At 37.2% G+C, this 27,998-nt stretch overlaps 1 long non-coding RNA gene across 1 annotated transcript in view; it reads left to right on the top strand.

Annotated features, from left to right (window-relative positions):
• Positions 1-27,998, top strand: part of LOC150105762 (uncharacterized) — a 101,348-nt gene that overhangs the window by 37,899 nt on the left and 35,451 nt on the right. Inside the window, exon 3 of the long non-coding RNA XR_016548431.1 lies at positions 18,955-19,014. This is a non-coding gene — a long non-coding RNA (uncharacterized LOC150105762). The remainder of the gene's footprint in view (positions 1-18,954; positions 19,015-27,998) is intronic.

The raw sequence follows: 27,998 nt of genomic DNA, 5'->3' as shown, positions 1-27,998 counted from the left end.
CGCCTGGAAAACATACCTTGTGCATTTTATCCTCTAGCACACCTTTAATAATGGAGTCGCCATACAACGCCACTCGCTCATCTTTCGTTAACTCTTTCATGCCATCATGATTTATTTTAATAGTTTTGACCTGAATTCTCTTAATTTCATTCCGCATCCATTTCATTTCTTGCCTCATCCAATCTAATTCACTTTCCGAACCTCGCGACACATTCTCTCTATTAAATCTTTCTAACTCTCGACCCCCTCTTCTCACATTCCCTCTCATTCATCCTTCTTTGTTTCCGTACTTTCGGTCCAACATACGTCCAACTTTCACTATCATTCTTCTCACTTTCACTCTCATTTATCTTTCTTTGTTTCCGTACTTTCGGACTAACATGCGTCCAACTTTCGCTATCATTCTTCTCACTTTTACTGTCATTCATCTTTGTTTGTTTCAGTACTTTCGGTCCAACATGCGTCGAACTTTCGCCATCATTTATTCTTTCGATTTTTTTTACTTGCGATTTCTGCATTACTCAAGTTCTACTTTCATATCCGGAGCTACTTCCTTGACCATAGAAACAACCCCACTATGCCTGCCTGTAAAGGCACGAGCACCATCCGAACAGAAGCATATGCATTTTTCCCACTGGATCTCTTTGTGTGTTATGTAATTATTGAGAGTGTGAAATATTTTATCTCCAGTTGTTCAGGAAGGCAAAGTTCTACAAAAGAGAATGTCATCATGAATGTTGTTATCATGCGCATATCTTATGTAACATATTAACTGCGCATCATTTGTAACATTAGTAGTCTTGTCTATTTGTAATGCATAATAAGGGTGCTTCTTAATGCTTTCGATTAACTGTGATTCTATATCACCTGCAATATCATTAATTCTGCGACCGACAGTGTCATTCGAAAGAGGAGTCAAATCAACATCTTTTAGTAACTTGTTACCAAACACAGTTTTAACCACATCTTTTATAGCTGGAACTAGCAAATTTTCCCCGATAGAATGAGGCTTCCCTGTTTTTGCTGTGTGCAAACTTAAGAGATAGGATGCTTTCAATGCCTTCCTATTAATGGAACCCATGGCCGAAACTATATCTTTCCCATGAATTAATAACCCTGAGTTGAAAAAATTCGATTGGCTAATTTTTCACATCACAATGTTTAGTTTCTAAATGTGGTCAGAGTTTCGCAGGTTTCATGCACTCATTCAACAACACTTCATAACACAAAACACACTGAGGTTTCTGTTCACTTTCATCTCCACACCAAGTAAACCCGAATTCCAAATATTAACTGTTATATTTCCTATTTAGTTTTTCTTTGAACTGCTGGTTTCTTCTACTTTAATAGTATCAGATTTACTCACTGTTACAACACGTGTATCACAATTAGGGTTAGTATCACCTGTTTCATTTGTCCTTCTTTTCAAGTCCTAGTTCTAAGCCACTTTTCCATTATTAAAAAACGTTTCCGAAAAATATATAAATATATGAATACCGGGGTTAACTCAGGACACACTTTGTCCAAGTCTCATTTAGCACTTCTGAAGATATACTGAGCTTTGTTTGAAGGAGGGAAACCTTTAATAATAAAAATCAATAAACAACATGCAATTAGTTGAAATGTGGATAACACATGTTCACTTCAAATCTCACAAAACAGCAAGGGAAGACAGAAGCAATAAAACTATATTGTTGTTCACTTCACTCCTCTTTTATTATTCTTCATTCTGCTGCTAAATTTGTAGCAGCAAGGTAGTGGCAGAATGACGAATAATAAAAGAGGGGTGAAGTGAACAACAATATAGTTTTATTGCTTCCGCCTTAGAACATTCTGATGCTATTTGTTGTTGTCGTTGTTGTTGTTTTAAGTCTCCATTTGATTTCAATAATTTTTACTTACTTATTCAATTTTAATTTTTTTGTTTGGATAATTAAAAAATATATATTTATTTAATTAATTTAAGTCTGCCTACGGACCACCGGTCCCATCGTCACGGATCACCTGTGGTCCACAGACCACAGGTTGAAAAACACTGCTATAAACTGTTGAATATAGATGGTGATGAGCAGCAAATGTTTAGATAAATTAGTTTGACAAGTCCTCTACTAAGGGATACTGAATTTTTGTATTTGTTCAGTGACAACTGTCTTAGACAGCATATTGTGGTGGTGGAGGGAACATGATGATCAAGAGTTTCTGATTTGATCATAGCATCAGAGGAATTGATTGTGTCTGTGAGGATGAATAGTCGTGTAGATATCAAAACAGAAAGAATTTATGTGGAATTATAAGGAAGATAACTATCATAGACTTAGAAACCAGCTTTCATCAGTACAATGAATGAAAGAATTTGAAGGAAGATTAGTCGTTAGTGCAAGGGCGCATGAGAAGATAAAATTGTTGACAGCCATGACAGATTATATACCTCGAGTGAAGAAGATAAAGCAATTTAGAGTCAAATGGATGACAAAAAATGGAATAAAAGGGGAATGCAGATGAAAAAAAAAAAGATTATGGAAGGCGTACTGCATATGATAAGTGACAACCTATGTCCTCTAACAGTGGAGGCTTTGGAAGGAAGTGAGATAAATGATTTTGAGAGCATATGGTGTGAGGTAGAGGTAGGCAAGACAGGATATTTAGTGGGGTGTTGCTACAGACCCAGGAGCACAGAGGATGGGGACCAGGAGATGTTTAGACAGTTAAGTTTGGCAAGTGCAAGAAGAATGATTGTTATGGGAGATTTTAACTACAGTAGTGTAAATTGGAGAGAGGAGGATACATGTAGCAATAGGGGAATGGAATTTCTAGAATTCTTGAGGGACAAATGTCTTAGGCAACATGTAACAGAGGGAACAAGAGGTTCAAAAGTTTTGGAAAGAGTCGATAATAACTGAGATGACATCTCTCCCACCAGTTGGAGAGAGGGACCATATGGTTTTGACTTGGAAAATGAATAGACATGCAGGAGTATCAAAGAGATGGGAACTTATGTGGAATTATAAAGCATGTGATTATAATAGTCTTAGACGTCAACTTCGGAAAATTTCATGGAGGGAGGAATTGGAAGGCCGGATATCATTAGTGCATGGGAAATTGTGAAAGAATATTTGTTAGCAGCAGTGGTAAGTTGTATACCACGAGTGAAGAAGAGGACACAATTTGGAGTAAAGTGGATGACAAACAATATTAAACAGGAATTGCATGCGAAAAAGAGGCTATGGAAGCGATATAAGGAGACAGGTGAAGAGAAGATGCATGAAGAATATAAGACACAGGCCAGAAGAGTGACTAGTGTGGTAAGGAAAGTGAAACTGGAATATGAGAGGAGATCGGCCCTAAGATCCAAAGAAAATCCTAGGGAATTTTTTAGCTATGTGGCCAGTAGGAGGAGAAATGACTATGGAAGAATGATATTGTGGGATAAAAATGGGAATAGGGTGACTGATGCAGAGGACATAGTGGAATTGTTCAATGAACACTTTATTGGAGTATTTCATCCTGGAGGAGTCAGTTTTAATGCTAGAGGGGATTTGGCAGGTTCGAGGTTTAGAGGTACAGGAGGAGAGTGTGTTTCAAATACTGAGTACTCTGGATGTCGGTAAAGCTGTGGGACTGGATGGTATTTCACCATGAGTTTTGAGAGAATATGCTAGGGAACTGACAGTGCCTTTGGCCTGGCTTTTCAGTGAAAGTCTGGCTGCGGGAAAGGTGCCCATGGAATGGAAGGAAGGTAAGATAGTGCCATTGCATATGGGCGGTAGCAGACTGGAAGTGTCTATTTATAGGCCAGTTTGTGTGTCATCAGTAGTTAGTAAGATCTTGGAGAAAGTAGTGAAGGACCGTATACAGCATTGGGCAGATGAGGTTAATGTTATCAGTGAGAGTCAAATGGATTTCTGAAGGGGCGTTCTTGTTTTAGCAATATGCTAGCCTTTTATGATAAAGTTACAAGAGCATTGGATGAGGGAAAGGCATATACTGTCATTTTCTTAGACTTAGCAAAGGCATTTGACTGGGCGCCACATGATAAGCTGATATTTATGTTGCAGCACATAGGTCTGGATGTCAGATTGGTCAACTGGATTCAGGATTAACTGTCCGATAGGTATCAGAGAGTTGTGTATGGTGGGGCAGTTTCAAGGAAGCAGAGGGTTACAAGTGGTGGTCCCACAGGGCTCAGTACTGGGACCTATATTGTTTAACCTTTATATCAAAGATATTGTCATTGGATTGCAAGGGATATTCAGTTGTTTGTGGATGATGCAAAGCTTGGAAGGATTACTAGTAATAGTGCAGATGTGGTAGCCATGCAAGAGGATTTGAATAAGCTAGATAGATCGGCAAATGAATGAATGGGGGTGTCAGTTTAATGCAGCAAAGTGTAAGGTCTTGAGGTTTGGGAAATATCGATGGAACACTACATACTCTATGGGAGGAGTTATACTGGAGGAAGTAGGGGAGACAAGAGATCTGGAGTTGATGATTGATAGAAACCTGAAATTTAGGGGACATATTGCTAAGGTGGTGAAGGTAACACAGAGGATTGCTGCAATAATGAGAAGGACAATGACCTGCAGAGATAAAATGGTTATAATTCCATTGTATAAGTCTCTGATCAGACCACACTTAGACTGTTGTTCTCAGATTTGTTCCCCAGGATTTGAAGGGAATAAATTAACTATAGAAAGGATACAGAAGTGGATAACAAAGACAGTTTCAGGACTGTACAATGTTAGTTATGAGAATATGGCTGAGTGAATGTGGACTGCAGAGTTTTGGGGAAAGAAGAAGGAGAGGTGATATGATTGAGACTTTTAAACTGTTGAGAGGTGGTTACAGGGTTGACACTGGGGAGTTCTTTCGCTTGGTTGAACAGCGGGAAGGAGTGATGACAAGAGGCCATCCCTGGTAGTTATGAAAGGAAACTGTGAGCAAGAGGGTGAGGAGTGGTTTTTTTGCATGGAGGGGTTGAACTGTGGAATGCATTGCCTGATGGAGTGGTGGGAGCAAGAATGGTCAATGAATTTAAGGAGTGGTATGATAGACTTTGTGTTTCTTAGTTGGGGGGGGGGACCTCTCCTCGATGATTCTTGACAGACTTTATGTTCTTAGGAAGGGCCTCCCACGATGAGTCTTTTGACTCCATGGAGGCCTGAATAATAATAATAATAATAAGGCTCAGGCTAGGAAAGTATTGTAAAGAGAGAAAAATTAGAATATCAAAGGAGACTTGCACTGCAATCCAAAAAAATCCCAATAAGTTTTTTTTTATGTGCCAAGTAGGAGAAAAAATGGGAGTGGATGGATTATCTTGCTGGATGAAGACGGGAATCCGATGACAATGCAGATGACATTGTTGAGCTATTTAATTATCTATTTATTAGACTGTTCCATCTGGTACAGCAAGTAGCAAAGGGGAGGATAATTGTGATGATTTGTTAGAGGTGAATGAAGAGGATTTATTTCAAATATTGAGTATGCTAAATGTCAGTAAGGCACTCGACTAGATGGAATTTCATCAGTTTTAAGAGAATGTGCTATCGAACTGACTGTGCCATTAATTCGGCTGATCAACGAAAGTCTTGCAATGGGACTGGTTCCTGGAGAGTGGAAGGAGAGTGAGGTAGTGCCACTGCATAAAGGTGGTGGTAGAATAGAGGTGTCAAGCTATAGGTTTGTTTGTATTTCTTCTGTAGTTTTTAACATTTTGGAGAGAAATTGATAAGAACTTGTATACAGAATTGGGCAGATGAGGGTAATATTATTTATGCAGGGCAGTGTGGATTTGTTAAAGGCACTCGTGTTTTAGTAATCTGGTTACCTATTAAATTAGAGTAATTAGAGCAGTAGATGAAGGTAAAGCATACACTGTCTTTTTTTTTTTTTTTTTTTTTTCAAAGGCAGGCATTTGACAAGGTGCCACATGACGAGTTGGTTTTTGAGATAGATTGAGGATATGGGAGTTGCAGAATTTAGCTGACAAGTGAAGGAGAGAGGATATGATAGAAAGTTATAAGTTACTAAAGGGATTGATTCTATGATTGACACAAAAGAATTTTTTCAATATATGGGAAGTATGGGGAAAACAAGGGAGACTCACACTTGGAACTTGTTTAAGACTGTGATTAATAAGGGTGTGTGTGTGTGTGCGTGTGCGTGCAGACTAGGTTCTTTACTTGTGATGAATAAGTGGAATGGATTGCCAGAGATGGTTGTCAGTGCCTCAATAGTGCATAGGTTTAAGGAGATGTATGATAGTATTATGTTAATGGATAGAGTGGGTCTCCCACAATGAGTCTTTTGACCCCATGGAGTGCCCATTATTATTATTTTATTATTATTCAGGCCTCCATGGAGTCAAAAGACTCATCGTGGGAGGTCCTTTCTAAGAAACACAAAGCCTATCAAGACTCATCGAGGGGAGGCCCCCCCCCCTAAGAAACACAAAGTCTATCATACCACTCCTTAAACTCATTGACTGTTCTCGCTCTCACCACTCCGTCAGGCAATGTTCCATGGTTCAACCACCCTCCATGCAAAGAAACGACTCCTCACCCTCTTGCTCACAGTTTCCTTTCTTAACTTCCAAAGATGGCCTCTTGTCATCACTCCTTCCTGCTGTTCAACCCTGTAACCACCTCTCAACAGTTTAAAATTCTCAATCATATCACCTCTATTTCTTCTATCCACCAAACTCTTCAGTCCACATTCCCTCAGCCAATCCTCATAACTATCATTATACAGGCCTGAAACCATCTTTGTTATCTGCCTTTGTACCCTTTCCACAGTTAATTTATCCCCTTCAAATCCTGGAGATTAAATCTGAGAACAATAGTACAAGTGTGGTCTGATCAGAGACTTATACATGGAATGATAACCATTTTATCTCTGCAGGTCAGTGTCCTTCTGATTATTGCAGCAATCCTCTGTGTTACCTTCACCACCTTTGCAATATGTCCCCTAAATTTCAGGCTTCTATCAATCATCAACCCCCCCAGATCTCTTGTCTCCCCTACTTCCTCCAGTATAACTCCTCCCATAGAATATGCAGCATCCCATCGATTTTTCCCAAACCTCAAGACCTTACATTTTGCTGTGTTAAACGACACCCCCCTTTCATTCATTTGCCCATCTATCTAGCTTATTCAAATCCTCTTGCAGGGATGCCGCATCTGCACTATTACTAGTAATCCTTCCAAGCTTCGCATCATTTGCAAACAACAATGTCATTGATATAAAGGTTAAACAATATAGGTACCAGTACTGAGCCCTGTGGGACCACCACTTGTAACCCTCTGCTTCCTTGAAACTGTCCCACCATACACAACTCTCTAATACTTATTGGACAGCCAATCCTGAATTCAGTTGACCAATCTGACATCCAGACCCATGTGCTGCAACTTAAATATCAGCTTATCATGTGACACCCTGTCAAATGCCTTCACTAAATCTATGAAAATTGCAGTATATGCCTTTCCCTCATCTAATGCTCTTGTAACTTTATCATAAAAGGCTAGCATATTGCTAAAACAAGAGCGCCCCTTCAGAAATCCATGTTGACTCTCACAGATAACATTACCCTCATCTGCCCAATGCTGTATAAGTCTTTCACTACTTTCTCCAAGATCTTACTAACTACTGATGACACACAAACTGGCCTATAATTAGACACCTGCAGTCCGCTACCGCCCTTAGAAGAATTATGTTGCAATATGAGGTATTTGGATATCAGTTTAGTGGGCTGGATATGTAACTGGCTTTCTGACAGATATCAGAGCTTTGTATGTGGAGAAGTGTCAGGGAGTAGGAAGGTAACAAGTGGAGTTCATAGGGTTAAGTACTGTAACCATTACTGTTAAATTTTAATAGCAATGATATTGTCACTGGCTCCAAAAAGATATTCAGTTGTTTGCACATGATGTGAAACCTGGAAGTGTTATTGGTAACAGTAATTACAGTGGTTACGTTTTGGCTCTTCAAGAGGATTTGCATAAGTTGGAAAGGTGGGCAAATTATTATTATTATTATTACATGACACCTCTGGGGAGTCTCCAAAGACTCATCGAGGGAGGGCACCTACTCTGCAACTCTCCATCTCCACCACAGCCATCTTCTGCCCATCACCACCACCACCACCACCCCCAGCACTAGTTTCACAGACAATCACAAACATCCATGTCCACGGTGGGATTCGAACCCTCAGCTTTTTTGGCTGGAGAGTGGATATGCTGACCACTCAGCCAACCAGGCTGGCTGCAATGGATTGGAATATGAGTTTAATGCAACTAAATGTAAGTTTTGAAATTTGGGATCCACAGATGGAATGCTTTGTACCAACTTGGTGGAGTTATTTTGGAAGTAGTAGAGGAAGCAAAGCAAGGGGAGGATCTTGAGGCGATCGTAGATAGAAATTTGTAGTTAAGAGGACATATTGCAAAGATTCTGGTGTTATCTCAGAAATTTTTGCAATATTGAGGAGAACGTTGACCATGAGAGGTAAAAGGGTGATGGTAGTCCTAGTATTAGGCTGACCATAAGTACCATTTTGAACAGGACAGTACCATCAATCCATTTTTTTCATATTTCACAGCTGTCCCATCATTTTAATAAAAATATCAATTTTGTCCCGTTTTCAATAAAAACTATAAATATATAATTTAATATTGGTCAGTCATAAATTATTATTCATAACCTATAATCGTATATCAATATCGTGGATACCAGTAATTTGTATAACCATGGAGTCTCCTTGTTTGATACTAAATATCGATATCTGCAGTGATTTATTCAGAGAAAATAAAAAATACATGTTAGCAACACTTGCGCGTCTCAGATGTGACATCTGTTCTGCTATAGCATTAGTTGTTTTGCCTGTATGCTAACCAGTGGCTTATTCGATGCCGGTGGTTTAAATTTCATGTTATTTAAAGTTTTAAGTCTTATTTTTTAAAGCTTTAAGTCTATCCTTGCAATGTCAAAGAGGCGAAACTGCAGTTTTAATGACAATCTCCAGAAAGAATTCAAATTTATTAAACTGGACAATCTGGGTAGTGATAGAACAAAAGTGGTATGCCAGCATTGTAATATTGGCATACCACCATTTTTCCGTTGCTCATGTAGGCAGAAGTGACATCAACCAACATCTACATAGCCAGAAACATAAGGATGCCGAAAAGACTCTGGCTTCAGTTAAAAACATCAGCTCGTTTATGGTCAGAAGTGATAGTGAAAGTGATAAAATAGCAGCAAGTGCAGTGCTTGTTACTTATTGTTGAATTGTAGCTTCTGCTCAATCAAGTTTTATCGTCTTATAGTTCTCTCTCATTAGTATTTAACTAGTTGTCTGCTGATATATCATCTGAACATGAAGAAAATTTATATTATACTGTGCCACTCCATGTTCTGAATTGCATGAGCAACTTTGATAAATCAACCATCAACTGTACTAGGTTATTATAAAGCTGATTTTAGGCCGAGGTTCTCTTTATTATATAGGGTTCCCGCTAAGATTCGAATTATTTTAATGAGCAGTACAATGAAAAAATCAGGCAAATACAAGATTGAATTCAATTAAAATTATTTAATGCAGTGTTACATAAATTACATCATGACACAGTATTCCAACAGGGACATTACAATTAAACAAATATAAAGCTCTCATTAAGATACTAGTATACTACTCAGCTGAACTTAAAATTTATAATTAAAAACTATATTAACAGATCTTATTCTTCTTGTTATAAAGAACTTCTATCATAACTTTACTCTGACTAAGGTTACATCTCAAAACATTTTAAATATCAAATCAGTTCAAGATATTCAGAAAGAATACAACTCATGAACCATCAGACATTCCTTTGTAATTCTCTAAGCTCAGTCAATCAAAATTAGTTCTTGTAAGTTCGAGATTCCTAAATTACAACAAAATAGGCTCCTCAATATTCTCATTCAGTCAATGAACACCTAATTCAATAATATAGCATTTGTCACTTGAAGAGGGAAAAGTCTTAACACATTAAATCTTGACTCGCTGAATACAGCAACTAGGAATAAATTACTTTCGCCGGAATTAATTTTCGTTACTTCTCACTAAGTATAGAAAAGGTAATCTTACCAGGATATAGCTTCATCACATCATAAGGAAATCAAACAACATCTTTAAAGTCCTTGCTGACTTTTACTTTGTAGTAACACAAACTTAAAAGAATCTTCTATTTCCACGATTGATTTATAGACTCGGGAGAATATAACCTTTATGCACTTGGTTTAAATTATCTACCCATTTTTTCCTTTTCTTATACGTATTATTCTATGTCCTGCACTACTCCGCTGCTAGGCGTTAGGAAGTTTTGGTAGAAATCCAACTCCGAAAAAGGTAAGTTAAAATGCCAAGCAATTCCCAGTCCTTTCTATTCCATTTTCGGTATGTCAAAATCCCCCTTCAATCTCTAGCTACCGTTCTTTATACTCCCTCCTACTCGTTTTTCCTTTTTACTTTCGTGTTCATGTCCACTCGTTCCTTTTTCCCGCCAGTAACTGGTTCTCACTGGTTTAGCTCACATCGAACATGCTTTTCCCTTGGTATATAGTAGTTCACGCTCCAACACGCGCTAGGAGAAATTCGCATGATTTCTCACAACAACCAATCAAATGATATCATAAGGAATCTTCTGGATAAATTAAAATTACATACATCACAGTTTCTTATATTATTATTAAAGGAATAAAGCAAATGAAATAAATGACACTTTAATATAGAGCCTTTTCATGTCTATGATATACCCTAAAATTACATAAATAAAATTAACTAACAAAACTTAAAAGGAATTACATGAATAACATTTTATAAGCAAGAGACTAACAAAATTAATTTAAATAAGTTCTGCTTATGATATGGTAGATCATGTTAATTATGAATGAAGTATTATTAATTATAAATATCTTCATTCACAATTTAACATTATCATACTGTGCATAATGGCCAAAGTTTCACACAAATCGCTGTTTGTCAACATTGATAAATAAAATTTATGAACCAAAATTTTCTTCAGCATGTACCAAATCACAAGCAATAATTACGAACGTTTTATCACCATACATATTTGGAGGTGGAGGAAATAAGAGATCTGGGGGTGATAGTAGATAAGGATCTGAAATTTAGGAGATACATGATGAAAATTGTGACGACAACACAAAGGCTTCTGGAAGTGATGCGGAAGACACTGACTTGTAGAAGTAGGGAGATTCTTGTTCCATTGTATAAGGCTTTGATTATGCTACATCTGGACCATTGTGTCCAGATTTGGTCACCTGGTTTTCAGAAGGACAAAGAGATGTTGGAAAGGGTCCAGAGCGACTGACTAAAGTAGTTTCTAACCTCTGGAATGTCGAATATGAGGAAAGATTGAAAAGATGCCACTTGCAGAGTCCGGTTGGCAGGAGGAAAGATATGATAGAGACCTACAAGTTAGTAAGGGGGTTGTTATAGGATCAATGCTGGAGAGGTTCTACAGAAAATAGTGGGAGATCAGGGGAGAACCAGAGGTCATCCCTGGAAACTGTATGAAGAGGGTGTTAGTAGGGGAGTGAGAAGCAGATTTTTTTTTTTTTTTTCATGCAGTGTTGTGAATGATTGGAATGCCTTGCCTGAGTGTGTGTGGTGTCTGCAGAGAATTTGAGTGTGTTTGATAAAAGGACCTCCCAGATGAGTTTCTGACTCCATGGGGTCTTGGGTAATAATAATAACAATAATATTAGATGAAGTAATAGAGGATTTGAATAAAACAAAAAAAAAAGCATTACAGTCAATTTAGATGCATGAAACAAAAAGGACATCAAACTTTTTCCAAAATTGTGTGGTACATTTTGCCAAATTGTAGTGTTGAAGACAAAATTGTGGACTTTATTTCCTTTCCTCGTGAAACATCTGACCTGCAGTGTGCTATGTTGAAGGTAAGAAGTGACAAATTTGCCTTACAAAACAAAATTGTTGCTTTGTGTGCAGATAAAACGAACACCAGTTTTGATTGTTGCAAAAGACTTGGCAAAAATAATGTGTGGCAAAAATTTGAAACGAAACTGAAGAGGCAGATTATCGGTATTGGTTGTGGGGCACACATTATTCACAATTGTCTCCAGTGTGCTGTCAACTGTTTACCAATTGATACTGAATATTTTGAGTGAAAGTATACAAATACTTCAATATACACACAGTCAGAGTTGAAGAACTGAAAAACTTTTGTGACTTTGCAGGAGACAATTATGCTAAATTGTTAGAGCATGGAAATACAAGATTTTTGTCCTTGTTTCCATCATCTGACAGAATTTTAAGCATGTTTGATGGGCTTCATTCTTATTTTCTTTCTCAAGAAAAATGCCCTGTTATGTTGCAAAAATTGTTTGAAGATCCCTGTTTGAAATTGTGTTTGTCATTTGCAAGAGATCAAGTATCTACATTCCAAATAGATCTGCTTAATTGGAAAAGAAAATATTTCAGCTACAGAAGTAGCCATGAACATTAAAAATCTTGTAAACAATTTCGAGTCTAGAAAAAGTGAAGTGTTTGTAACTACTGATGTCAAAAAACAACTAAAAATGCTAATAGATTCAGGAGAAAATAATGAGGCTAAGTTTTCTGGGATAGTTGAGAATTTCTATGAAACCAGCTTAGAATATGGCTTTCAACAAGTGGAAGTGCAGTTTTGAAACACTGAAAAGTTCAAGTGGGTGCTACTAAGGAAGACACCTGAATGGAACGAAATACAAGGCAGCCTGAACTAGGAACTCATCAGATGCACAGAAACAGAAGAAACTCGTGTATTCGATCAGTGGACCCTCATAAAATCTATAATTATGAGGCAGTTGGATACATGGAATAAAGAAAACGTTCCTGTAGCTGATAGATGGGTACAGATTTTTTCTGAAATGAGTGAAAATCACCAAGATTTTCAAGACTTTTGTAATATTGTAGAGTTTATTCTTTGTCTTCCAGGAAGTACAGTACCTGTTGAGATAATATTTTCTGTTATGAACAATATGTGGTCAAAGGAGAAATCTAGATTAAGTGTTGAGACAATGAGAGCTATGTTAGTTGTAAGACAAAATTATTATTATTATTATTACAAGACACCTCCAGAGATCCACAGACTCATCGCGGGAGGGCATCTATTCTACAGCTGTCTGTCTCCACCACTCAATCCATCAATGCCATCTACCGTCCACCACCTAGTATTTGCACAGACAATCCATGCCCATGGTGGATTCAAACCCACAGCCTTTTGACTAGAAAGCGGATATGCTAACCACTTGGCCAACCAGACTGGTATTGTGTTATGGAGTCTGAAAAGTTTTATGATAAGGTGTTGAAAGACCGAAATTTGTTGCCTAAGATCACTTCATTGGAGAAATATTCATGGTACGATTGTGGTGAAATAGTCCCCCCCTCTACATCTAACTAAATTTTTGTATAGGTTCTGTCACTGAAGAATAATGGTGAGCTCAATATGTTTATGTAATAATTTTTTTTTTATTGTCTTACTTTTTCATGACGACAGAATATTACATAACCCCCATCCTGTTTTTGCCATCCTAATGGCCTCTTTTTGTCTCAAGGAAATATGGTCAGCCTACCCAGTGTATAAAGTTTAAATCAGACCACATCTGAATTTTTGTGCTCAGATCTAGTCACTGACATTTGAAGGTGATGAGGTAACCTTGGAGATGGTGCACAGATGGATAAAAAAAAAAGGTATCAGGACTGTACAATGCTGATTATGAGGACAGACTGGGGGCATGCAGAGTGCAGAGTTTGGTGGATAAAAGACAAAGCAGGGGAGGATATTATTGAGACATTTAAGGTGTTGAAAAGTTGTTATTGGATTAACACTGAGGAGAATTTTCATATGGCAGAACAAAGGGCAGGAATAAGGAAAGGGGTGGGGGAGGCATGCATGGAAGTTGTAAAAGGAAGTAGTGAGTAAAAAAGGGTAAGAAGTAAATTTTTTGCATGGCAAGTGGTAGGAGCATGAAATTCATTGCAAGAGAGGATGGTGGAGGTGTAAACAGTGGGTGAGTTTAAGGAGTGGTGTGATAGACTTTGTATTGACTAGTGTTGATTTCCCACTTGAGGCTTGTGACTCTATGGAGGTCCAGAAAATAATAATAATGAAGTGAATGATGATATCATTCACTTGTGCACTAGAAGAGAAGAACAAGTCATGAGGGTGGCTCACTCAGTTATGAAGAATAGACAAAGTGTAATGTGAATGCCAACTTGCCATTGAGGATAAGAAAAATACTATCAATATATTGCAAGTAATACAGAGGACCAATAACCTGTTTGTCTCTGCTTATTAAAGTGTTTTTCAGCAACCAAGTGATTTGATTAGCTGATTTTGCCACTTTTGCGATGTGTCCCCTAAACTGGGTTCTGGGTTAGTCCCAAGGGGGTGGAAAGAGGGGAAAATAGTTCCACTGCATAAAGGAGGTTCCAAGACTGCTGTTGAAAATTACCGACTGATCAGCATATCAGGAATTGGTGTCAAGGTCTTGGAGAAAATAGTCAAGAGGAAAATACAAGATTGGATAGATGAAAATGGGATAATGTATGGGGAACAGCATGGTTTTGTGAAGGATAGATCATGCCTCAGTAACTTGCTCACGTTCTATAACACAGTGATGGCTGAACTGGATAAGGGTAATGGGTTTACAGTGATTCTACTGGACCTTGCTAAAGCCTTTGATAGGATACCACATGGAATTCTAATTAGTAAACTGTAGCATATGAGAATGGATATAGGGTTGGTGAGATGGATAGGAGGGTGGTTGATTGAGAGATATCAGAGAGTGGTTTATTCAGGAGTAGAGTCCAAAAGACGGCCTGTGACTAGCAGTGTGCCGCAGGGTCATGTTCTTGGACTACTACTGTTTAATTTGTTCATTAACGATATAGGAAAGGATCTGAGAGGAACTGTGCATCTGTTTGCGGATGATGCAAAGTTAGGTAAAGCAATAGTGAATGCTCAGGATGTCAAAATTTTGCAGGATGATTTGGATAGTTTGGAAGACTGGGCTAAGGAGAATGGATGTCAATTTAATGTAGAAAAATGTAAGATTTTGCATTTTGGGGTAAAAAGATTAGCAGCAGTGTATCACATTGGTGGAGCTGTACTCCAGGAGATTGACGAGGCCAGGGATTTGGGAGTGTTGGTGGATAGGGAGTTGAAGTTTAGGGGACCCATCGCAAAAGTGGCTAAATCAGCTCATCAAATCACTTGTTTACTGAAAAATATTTTAACAAGCAGAGACAAACAAGTTACTGTTCTTCTATATCAAGCCCTGATAAGACCCCATCTGGACTACTGTGCCCAGATATGGGTGCCAGGGTTTCTTCTTGATGGGGAGGAGGTGGAGAGGATCCAGAGACAAGTAACCAAGATGATAGCAGGTCTATGGAATGAACCTTAAGAGAACAGGTTGAAGATTTGTGGGTTGCAGAAATTGGTTGATAGGTGGTAAACGGTGTGATATGATTGAGACATTCAAATTACTGAAGGGTTTCTATAAGATTAATTCAGAAGATATTTTTGAGAATAGGACTGGTAGTGGGAGGACTAGGGACCATCCATGGAAACTGGGCAAGAGTGTGGTTAGCAAAGATGTTACAGCTAGGTTTTTTACTTGGAGAGTGGTAAATGAGTGGAATAAGCTGCCAGAGTCTGTTGTGGGTGCCATGACTGTAAATGAGTTCAAGGCGAAGTATGATAGATACTGTATGAATGTTGAATAGTTGTTCTCGACACGATGTTAGGGCCTCCTTCGATGAGTTTAAGGACTCCTTGGAGTTGCCCGTACTACTACTACTACTACTACTACTACTGCTACTACTACTACTAATAATAATAATAATAATAATAATAATAATAATATGCCCACTTATGTAATATGTAACAAATCCATATTCTTGCCTTCCACACTTGACACTTCTCAACACTGAAAAATATCCAGCTTATCTTCCTGTGTAGACATTCTGTTGAAATACTCCTGGAGATCCTCAAAATCACTTTCACTTCTCATAGCTCTCTCTCCAACTCTGTATTATGATACTGTGTGAATGTTGAATAGTTGTTCTCGACATGATGTTAGGGCCTCCTTCGATGAGTTTAGGGACTCCTTGGAGTTGCCCGTACTACTACTACTACTACTACTACTAATAATAATAATAATAATAATAATAATATGCCCACTTATGTAATTTGTAACAAATCCATATTCTTGCCTTCCACACTTGACACTTCTCAACACTGAAAAATAGCCAGCTTATCTTCCTGTGTAGACATTCTGTTGAAATACTCCTGGAGATCCTCAAAATCACTTTCACTTCTCATAGCTCTCTCTCCAACTCTGTATTATCTGCAGTTGGCTGCATTTGTCTATTTAAATCTCTTCCAATATTTTCATATCACCTTGAAAAACTAGATCAAAATCTCTGCATGTCATTCCACATACAGGGTCTTGCGCATAGTAGTTACCTTTCATTTCTTCATATTGCTGTCCTCTAAATCATTGCCAGAATCCATTATGTTGTGCTAACAAGTTAATGTCACATGTAAATATCATGTCCTTGTTCATCACCATGTGTTCATCTCTCAGGTACCTCATTTCTTAAACTTCTTTCAAATGCATACCTTCCTGCTTTTGAAATCTCAAAACCTTATACTTTGTAACACCCACCTGGTAGTTTGCTCATCTGCTCACACAGACTATTCAAATCCTGTTGAGGAGTCACCATGATGACAGTTCACTGTCATAACTCATTAAAACTTAGCATCATGGTTTTATATTATTATTAATAATAATAAGATAAAATTGCCGGCCTGGTTGGCCGAGTGGTTAGCATATCCGCTCTCCAGCCCAAAGGCTGCAGGTTCGAATCCTGCCGTGGGCATGGATGTTTGTGATTGTCTGTGAAAATAATATTGGTGATAGTGGACAGTAGATGGCATTGGTGTAGACGAGGCGGTTTGTGGATTAGGTTGAGTGGTGGAGACAGAGAGATGTAGAGTAGGTGTCCTCCCTCGATGAGCTTAGGACTCCCTGGAGGTGTCAAATAATAATAATAATAATAATTATTATTATTATTATTATTATTATGCGACACTATGAAGTCATTCAATAACTAATCACAGATAGTCAGTCTTTGTCCCACAACCAAACTATTTATAAACTATACAGTCCACCATCCACACTGCATCATGCACCTCCTATTAATACATTGCATAATCCACCATCAACATGCTATATCATCACATGCCTACTAATAATGTTCTTCTGTCTTAATTCCATGTGTTCTCTTTTGTTTTATTTTCATTGCTATTTAAAACCTTTTTTTTTTTCCAATAACATATTAGTTAACACTTTCATTGCCAAGCAGAAAATTGGAATTTCGTGTGGTGGTCAAATTTTTTAAATTTTTTATTTAGTTAGCGACATCCACATGATCGGCCGGTCGGTGAGAACCCGCATCATGCGATATCGTGTGATTGACAATGAACATGTTAAACAACAGAAGTTCTAAAAGAGATCTGTCTTGCACACATCACTGGTAACTTGCTGATATCTTGAAGACTGCTAATCTCCTATCTAATTTATAAATTAATTAGTGAGTGAGTGAGCCTATATTTATGCTATTATACTGTATTTTTCCGTGTATAAGATTCTCCCCCCATGTATGAACCCTACTTGTTCAAACCCAAAATTAAGAAATCAATATTTTAAACATGAGACGCAACACACTTGATATATTTTTTAAATATTCAAAGTATATTTAGTAATTAGGTAATATTTTTAAGATACATACTAAGAAATTATGCATCACTCTCTCAGTTCTGGGCATATCATTTTCTTCATCACTATTAGTTCCAGTCATATCACTTTCTTCAACCTCTAAGTCTGAATCACTGTCTATATATATGAGATCATCCTCGGTTCCATCCATGGCATTGCTGATTCCACATTTCTTGAAGGACTTCACGAAGGCATTTTCTGGGCTAACTTGGTTCGTGTTCTCATGGCCAGCCCTTCTCTCCTCATGAAATTGAAGCACCATTTTGTCTTTCCCTTTGAAATCAACAATGTTCATTTCTCTTGCAAACCTTTTTGCCTCATATTGAATAAGCTTGGTTGACACACATAATCCCAGTCTTAAGCCTCTGCTCCAAGTTTGGCCATTTTGCTGGATTTCCTCTTAAGCCCCCCCCGTCTTCTTTTTTTGGCATCTTGAGTAGTTGTTCTTCTGTTTTCTCCACTGTCTAATCATACAGTCAGTGGGAGGAGGAGGTCCAATTTGTCTCTCTGAAGCTTTATTTCCATGTTTTTTTTGTAATTGATGACTTTTAACTTGAATTTTGAAGAATATGACAATCGTTTTTTATTTTTGAACAATTTTATGGGCTAGTGCTCAAAATATTGTTAATGCATTAACTTACTTACCTCGCCAACAAGTTATAGACGTATGAATGCTTTCAGAGTTCTCATTGATTTATTCAAAATCAGCCGTTAATGTCATTTGACAGAATTAACAAAGGCTAGTGATTGCAGAAGCCTGTTCACGGATACAAGGTATGGCAGTTTTGCCATGGCAATCACGGGTCTCTCAACCAGTTATCCCCCCCCCCCTCCATGTATAAGACAACCCCCAATTTTTGGTCTAAAAATTTTAGAAAAAAAGTATCGTCTGATACACAGAAAAAGACAGTAACTTTTAAAATGGCTCTCCAAGTGCTGTGATAAAAGTTCATTATCATAATGCATTTATAATTAAAATGGAATTAGATTAATTATAATTTCTAATTAAATAGAATTAGAAATTTCATGACTTCAGTTTTTCTCATAAGTCATTAACTAGTATTTCTAGTAATAAGGTTCTATGATATAATTATGCTTTCGCAGACTTCTAGAATAGCAGACTACTGAAGAAGAAGGTCTTTGCAGATGTTTTGCATTAGTAAGGTATATTTTCAATTTATATTTTAAATATAATTTTATAATATATATATATATATATATTTTTTTTTTGCCGTATTACTTTTATTAACTAAATTAGGTGTTTTTTTTTGCAAGTTTAATAATAATAATAATTATAATTATTATTATTAAAAACAGCTCTTCTCTATTTTGCCCATGCTTTCCTTATACAACTACTAGTAATGGTCATTTGTTCTTCTTCTCTTCCCCTCCTCTCCAATTCACTCCTTTTCATTACTTCTGTATTAATCTGGTAAACATCTCCATCTAATTTACATATTTCTCTCATATCATCTTATTTCTTCCTATTTACTATCTCTATAGATTGCATTTTCTAAATCTGCCCTCGTAGTTCAGATTTAGAACTTCTAAATCTCTCCTCGTAGTCATTCTTCTATGGATTTAAAAGAGTGACCAAAGAGCATATACACATGCATAACTGTCTAAATGTTTTCTTATCAATGCTTGTGGCAGCAGACCAGTATAATTGGTCCATTTTGATAGGTTTCACTAGTCGACAGCTGTTTCAAACTCATTGGTTTTCGTTAGCGACACTGTTTAAGTAAAGGTCTCTTTAAAAATTAGGTGATTCCCCCCCCCCAGACCACTCCCTATGAGTGACCGAAAAGATCATCACACTCAGCATTTGTTCCACTCAGTGACAGGCTCACCCCACCACTGAGCAGAACCGCTCATATTCCAGGGAAAAGCACTGACCACGGACCATGCCAATCTGGTGTGTGCGTGCATGCATGCACAGGCATGCACAGACGCTTGTGATTCATGATTCTTGCACTGTGTTCTCTAAATTATAGCACCTCACCTCCTTACCATTACCTTCACATCCATTATGTCCTTCCTCACTTTCACTACAAGGATGGATTTGCCTTACTGAGCTGCCTACACTATCCAAATTCTCTTGGAGATCTATGCCATCAGGATCACACTCATATCTCTCCCCAACTGCATTATCTGCACCTCTCATTATCACTAACATATAAGTTATGGCCCCAGAACAGTATCCTGTAGCACACTGGTACTGTGGTCACCTCCTTTATTGAGTTCACTGCTTCACATAACTTGCTAATACCTATCGAAGAATCATTCTCTTATCTGGCTCACTAATCTTTTATATTATCTAATTCCGTCTGCCTCAGTTTAAATGTCAGCCTCTCGTGTGACAATCTATCAAAGATATTTTCAAAATGTCTAAATATCTTTTTCAAAATCTAGAAAGATTGGAGATTGTAGGCCTTTGGAAAAACTGTGAAGAAGATTATTCCAAAGAAAAGAGATAGATAGAATGAAAAGAGGAGAATAAAAATTTGGTTCATTAGTAAGTTTAAAGCTCAACTCTATGAAAACAGGAAGTGTTTTCATGCAAATATTGTCATGGAAACCACAAACATCTGAAGAGATTGTAGAATGCATTAGAATATTTTTGTTTAAAAACAACTATTAAGCATTATAGTTGGAAATTTCATTTACCTTAAACTACCCTACCATCCAAAATTCAATGGAGACATGAAAGTCAAGTAACAGATCATACATAAGTCAGGTTTGGATGTCATGTTAAGTAAAATTGCAGATAGTTATTTCATTCTTCTTCTTCTTCTTTGGCTTGCTGAACCTCTAAGATTCTCTGCTACATATACCAGCTTCCTCCATTCCTTTCTGTTCTGAACCCTTTCATTCCAGTCCTTGATTCCCATCTCAACTAAGTCTTTTTGGATATTATCCTCCCAGTGCAGCTGCAGTCTGCCTCTAGGTTGCTTTTCATCAGACTTCATCTTGAATGCTTATTTAGCCATTCTCTCCTCACACATTCTTTTCATATGTCCAAGTTATCTCAATCTGCAAGCTCTGATTTCATCATGTAGAAGTCGAGAATCTATAGAGTTCATAGTCTTCTTCTCCATTTCTGTTATCTCTTACAGGTCCTTAGACTTTTCTAAGGATTTTATTTTCAGAGATCTGCCAAGTGTTCACATCTTGGACTGTTATGCGGCAGGTTTTTGCTCCATGTAAAACAAATAAACAGTTAAAACATTTCTGTTTTAACTTTTGGATAGTTATTTCATAGTTCAAGTAATGTTCAGATGAAGCTACCTTTCAACATTAATGGACTTATTGATTGTTATAGCTTCAGAATTTGCTGGTCACAAAACCAAATGAAGTCTTGGAGTTTGTAATTGATTATTCCAAAGGTGCATGAATTGTGTGAACTGCTTCATAATACACATGTATGTACATTTGTGTGTGTGTATGTGTGTTGTGCTGGGAACCATCTTCATCAATTTCCTGATGTGTAACCTTGCAAAACTCATGACAGTACTACAGAATCAAGTTTGCATTATTACTAATCTATTCTCCACAAGTTTCCTCCAAATTAGTCTATCACTTGTCATCACTCCAGTATTGCCAGATCATATGTTTCTGTCTTCTATAGCACATCCACCCACATTAATCAAGCTACACTTTGGTGTTCCTCTGGGTTTTCTTCCTGCTGTGTTGGCAGCAAGCTGCAGTTTTGCTAACTTTTCTTTTCCGTTTCTGTTTAAGTGACTGTACCATTTTATATTAGCTCTGTTCACACATTCTTAAATGCTAATAATGTTTAGTTTTGTCCTAAAATCTTCATTTTAATAAGATTGTGCTGTTGATGCCATCTGTTCACTTTCTTGATTTTTCTTAGAACTCTCATATTTATTGTCTCTAGATTTTGATCAGCTGTTTTATTTCTAACCAATTTTCAGATTCATAAGTTAAAATTGATTTAAACTGTCTTGGCTAGTTTTTCTCTTATTCCACGTAAATTTATTCAACTGGCTCACCACCACATCAACATTAATCATTCTATTGTTTTTCCGTATGTAATTTACCATCTTCACTAAAAAAGTGTGCCTAAATAGCCAGAATATTTTATTCTAAGGTTCTTCATCGAGAATGAAATTGAAGTTTTCAATGCTCCTGCCTGTTTTCCTATTGTTGCTCTTTTTATTGCTAATTTTTAAGCCAAATTTGTTAACAACTTTATTCTGTTTGGTTAGGATATCCAGGAGACTTTTACTGGATGTTTAGGAGTACGTCATCACCTGCATTTGGTACAAAGCTAAGTTTGAAGAATAATAGTCGTGATAGAGTGATTTTACATCAGATCGTGTTTGTGTGCTTCCTTCAGTTATAACTCATAACTTAAATAATAGACTATGTATTACTCTGTTTTCATTTAACCTCCTATAATTGTAGCATTCTGAACAGCTTTTTCTTTGCAACTTGTCACATCCTTCTCCAGATCTACAAAACGTACATATGTTGTTATATTCCCAGGATTTCTCAATTATTTTCATAAAGCAAAAATCTGATCCTGACAAAATGCATTTAGAACTTTTTTCCCTTTTAAAAGACTTGTTAATGAAGTATGTCAAGGCTGCTGTTAATTTCCTAGAACATCCACGTTAAACATGCAGCACTATATCATCAATTCATCTCACCTTATTAATATCTAGTTTGCTTAAATTCTCATCGTCCTGTTTACTAGTAACTTAAATTAAAGATGCCAAGAAATTATATTCTTGGTTTAAACTTTTATCCAAGTGTAAGCAAACAATATTTGCGGATGAAGTATCTTCAAAACTGGCTACTTGTTTATAGAGGGTAATGACTTCACATCATTTGTCTTAGTATCCCATAATGCAAAAGCACAAACACACCCTTTCTGATGTGTCTAATGCAATATATTAGAAGGGCCACTACCCAGACAGGTTTTGACTTTTATTGAGGTTTCATCAGTGAGAACCAGACCTAGAAGAGATACCGAAGTAATGCAGAAGTCATACATACCGGTGTCCAAAACCTAAGGCCAGACACTATTTCTGAAGATTACAGCTGCAATTCAGATGAATCAGCTTGTGGCAATTTGTATAACTGACAATTTTGAGTAGGAAGTGGGTACAGATTCAAATTTTCAAATTGTGCACAAGGGGGTCATGTGGTAGCACCCAATAGGATAAAAGACAAAAGGCTGTGCTAAGCAAATTGCATTTGAAGGAAGCTCCTTTTGTGAAGGAATAAAGTTGCTTGTAATGTCTCAAAGCCATCATCTAGATGATTTCGTGTGAAAGAATTATTGGAAAGCTTGAAGAAGGCTGCTGGATTACTGATATTTCCAGAGAGTTTGGAATCTCACATAGCATTGTATCCAGGCTCTGGGCAGCGTTTCAAACCAATGGAATGTGTTCCAGATGTTTGCTAAGAGGTTGCCCTCACTCTACCACAGAGCACGAAGACAGATTCTTGGTATTAACAGCAAAACATAATCTATGCACCATAATAAGTTAGCTCCATTCAAGCACAAGTATTTGGATATCTTGACAAACTGTGGCAAGATGTCTGTCACAAGTAGGCCTATACACCCAAAGGCTGTATGGGTCCCTTTATCCACAGTTCATTGTAGAGCACATTTTCAATGGTGTTGTATCCATAACAATTGGATAAAACACCAATGAGCTAATGTACTTTTATTATTATTATTATTATTATTATTATTATTATTATTATTATTATTATTATTATTATTATTATTACGTGACACCTCCAGGAAATCCAAAGACCAAGGGAGGGTATTTACTCTACAACTCTCTGTCTCCACCACTTATCCACCAAGTACAGCTCTACACCGACGGTATCTACTGCCCACCACTAGTATTTCCACATACAACCATAAATCCCACCATTGGCATGGTGGAATTCGAACCCGCAGCCTTTTGGCTGGAGAGCTGATATGCTGATATGCTAACCACTCGATCAACCAGGCTGGCTTTACCAGTGAGAGTTGTTTGAGTCTTTCCTCTGATTCTGGATGACACTTGATCTGGTGTGAAAGTGGTACTGCTTACCATCGTGAGAATGTTCTTGAAAGAGATAGATACAGCTGGCTGTGCACCATGGTGTGGAGAAGCATTATGTTTACTGGACACACCTAGCTGCAAGTGCTGAAAAAGGACTATGACTGGTGAACAATATTGCAACAAAGTTTATCAAAATCATTTTTGATTGTTCTGTGGTGCTGTAGGCGAAGAATTTGTTTTTATGGATGACAGTACCACATTGTACACGAGCAGCGGAGATACTTCTGGAGACTGAGGATATTAATTAAATCGAGTTGGCCAGCATGCTCTACAGATCTCAACTCCATAGGACATGTTTGGGATGTAATAGGAAATGCATTGCTAATCAAAATTCCCATCCAGAAAACAAACAAGGCCTTATCCTTGCACTGAATGAGGAGAAGTGGGTCAGCTTGCCTCAAGAACTCCTCAATCACTTGAGGCTGAACATAATACAACGTTGTGAGAGCTAGATTGCTTGGGATGGACAAATTTCATACTGAAATGTCACTCTGCATAGTTTTTCTATTAGTATTCCACATTAATTCCTTAACTATGTGCTTAGGAAATATAATTTATTACTATACTGGCAATTAATTTATGTTCACATTTGGCTGCAGTGAGGAAATTTTTTCTTATACAGGTAAAAATGTAGTTCATCCCTTCACTTTCAGACACTAATATATTTTCCCATATACAAACAACAAAATTACACAATAATTTCATTTTATTAAAGTTAATAACCACAGTTATTAACTTTAATAAAATGAAAGTACAGATATTTTGTATCAGTACGTCATCAGTGCTTAGAAACAAGCAAATCAAAGAACTGGAATACAGGGTACATACAGCAGGCAGTGGTTTACCAATTAAAAACTGTTGCATCTAGAAATTAATATGAATAAGTAATATTATTAAAAACTATTTTTGATGAAGACATAAGATAAGAATCTCCAAACTTTTTGGGAGAGAAAGACGATCGTTCTGATTCAGATTTGGCTGATGTAAAAGGGCTTCACAACTTTCTTTGAAAAGGCATTCATATTTAAACCTCCTTCTATGGAGAAGACAAGCTTTATCCGACTGGATACTATGTTGTGCCAGACCAGACTTTTGAGGTTTCATGTATTCAGTATAATATTGATGTTCGTTAATTCTTTTTTCCACAGAATGGCTGGTCTGCCAAAAGTATGGTAAATGCCAGCTAATGATAGAGGTGACAGTTTGTCTTTTGTGGATAGCAACAGATGAGAAATTTTGTTGATAGGAAAATATGTGAGAATGACATGATACTTCTTCAAAATTCTACCAATTGGTTCAGAAATGCCAGAAACAGGGCCGGCAGAAGCTTGCATGAGGGCGCTGATACGAAGGGGGTTGCCGGGGCACGGGTCATGAGTTCATTTTTAAGAAACAAAATTTTTATCATAAAAACAAAAAATTCTTAGAATGATCACTATTTAAATAAATAAGGCCGGATACACCGAATAAAAATTTTTAAAAAATTGTATATTGCTGGCTGTTTACAATTTTGCAGAGAGAGCAGGCTAAATGCTTGCCTCCAGAATTTAAAGTGAAACGGTGAATGGTTTTTATGTGCAGAAACGAATTTTCGTACAAAACATTTGTTGCTACATAACCAGTCATATGGTACTGTAAAAACTCTATTGTAGCTTAAATATTCCAAAGCACATTACATTCGATTGTTTACTTAAGTTAAGTCCCATGTGAATATTGTAAAAATAAACTTTGTTTGTCTCTGTATAGTTTGTTTTAGATGTTATCGTAAATAACACTCTGGAAGTTAACTGTATATACTGCTTTGATAAGAATATGTTAGAGTGTTAAAAACAAAGGCAATGTTTATATCGCCGAATCTGTATGTAATAGATCTACATGGCAGCATTAGAAAGATTGTTATTAAAATTTGTTTGTATGAGAAAGGCTTGCAGGCTCTAAGCGTAAACATCTGCTAAGTCAGTCAGAAAGGTTCAGACAACTTTCCGATGGCCAGCAACTTACAATTAAAAGAAAGCAGAGGAGAACAAAAGGCGTGCCGAACTTGAAACTTAAGATGAAAGAATCATACTGATTCTTTGGGGATTGCCAAACTTCATGCAAAGTCTCAGAGGAGGTATAATAAAAAGGGACTGAAGCAAACAGAAAGGGGCTGCACGGATCCAGAGATTGCTGCAGAAGTAGAGGGGGGCCCAGTTCCAGAGACATCCACAGAGAGACAGGAGAGGCTGCTCGGTTCCAGATGCTGTCAAAGAGGAGGCAGCTCGGCTCCAGACATTGCTAAAGCTGCCCGGTCCCAGACGTTGCCGAAGAGAGACAGAGCTGCTCGGTTCCAGACATCGTCAGAGAGCATCCCAGATCCAGACGGTTGAGAGAGGAGTTTTCCACTTCCAGAAAGGAGCTTCTCGGTTCGAGACGTCGCTAGAGAGAAACGACTTCTAGGCCACAGATAGGGCTTTCAAATTGCCGAAAGGAGAAGTCCCAAACACTGTAGAAGAGAAAAGTTTCCAGTCCAGGGGGATACTGATTGACAGTTGACAACAGTTTCATTTTTCTTGGAGGCAGCATTTTCAGTTTCTTAGAGGCGGCAATTCAAGCTAGTTGAGATGGCAGTTGTCCAGGCATTTTCAGCGAGCCCAAGTAGAGGAGAAAAGGCGAGGCAAATTTCCCAAAGTACCTTCGCTCGTAAGTTTTTCTTTTCGCCGTGGGAGAATAACATTTTTTCGGAACTGTACGAGTCCCGCTTCCCAATTGATATAGCCGAAGCCAAAATTCCAGATGAAGATCTGAGATGAAAGAATTGCCATAGAACTTTTAATGAAAGACTTTTGGCTAATTGTGAGATACAGAGCCTTTGTAAGTTCAAAACGTTTATATAATTCCTCTTATAGTTGTATTAGAAAGACTTTTAAGATATATGTTTAATGTTTAAAAAGGTTAGGAAGTGTCCTTAAGAGAATCAATTGGCATGTTAGAAGTTGATATCAAATTTGTAAAGATAACTTAACAGAGAGATTTAGGTAACCTCTTTGCGAGTAAGCTTGGAGTTTAATAAGTAAAATTCATAAACTGAGAGTAGATAACGTTTTGTGTTAAAGAAAGTATTTTAAAGTTGAAGAAAAAAGGTTCTAAATTTTGCTAAAGAGTTTTTATAGAAGGATAGAGAAAACAATCACCCTAATGTTTAAATTCGTGTACATTTCATAGTAATGCAAATAAATGTTATTTGACTTTCTTGTAAACATAGCACGTAATAATATAAACAAGAAAGATTCTGAGAGAGAGAAAGCGCGCACAGCTACATTAGAATAATGGAGAACAAAGTATAAAGTAAAGAAAAAAGACATCACAAGTAATTAATAGAAATTACAAGTATACAAAGTTAAAATAATAATAAAATTTTACAATGTCGCAGTAATGACAGGATAGCAACAGAAGATTTATAACAGTATGCATCTCAATGGGCTACTGACAGTAGCGCAGTACGGACTATTGTTTCATCTAATAAATTTAGTTTAATCCTTTATCCAAGTGTAAGCAAACAAAGTTTGCACCTGAAAGTATCTTCAGGATTGGGTTAAGGTGGTACAACACCAGGACAACTCATTGCAAAGGTGGAGCAAGCTACCAACACTCCTATTCAGTATCTCCTATAATGCAAAACACATCTCCTTGTGGATATGTCTAATGTTATGCATTAAGGGAAGGGCCACTACAATAAAGACCTCAATAAAGGTCGAAACTAGTCTGGATAGTGGCCCTTCCCTTAATGCATAACATTAGACATATCCGCAAGGAGATGTGTTTTGCATTATAGGAGATACTGAGACAGGAGTGTTGGTAGCTTGCTCCACCTTTGCAACGAGTTGCTCTAGTGTTGTACCACCTTAACCCAGTCCTGAAGATACTTTCAGGTGCAAACTTTGTTTGCTTACACTTGGATAAAGGATTAAACTAAATTTATTATACTCTAACCAAGTGAAAAATAAACTTTCAACATTAAAAAAAAAAAAAAAAACATATTGTTTTGTCTCAGTGTCGTGTTGTGTAATAATTTCTTGT

This window comes from Typopeltis vanoorti, chromosome 6, assembly GCF_054136105.1.
Source record: "Typopeltis vanoorti isolate ZY-2024b chromosome 6, IOZ_Tvanoo_1.0, whole genome shotgun sequence".
NCBI classification, from domain to species: Eukaryota; Metazoa; Arthropoda; class Arachnida; order Uropygi; family Thelyphonidae; genus Typopeltis; species Typopeltis vanoorti.
This window is presented reverse-complemented; position numbering and strand designations above follow the sequence as displayed.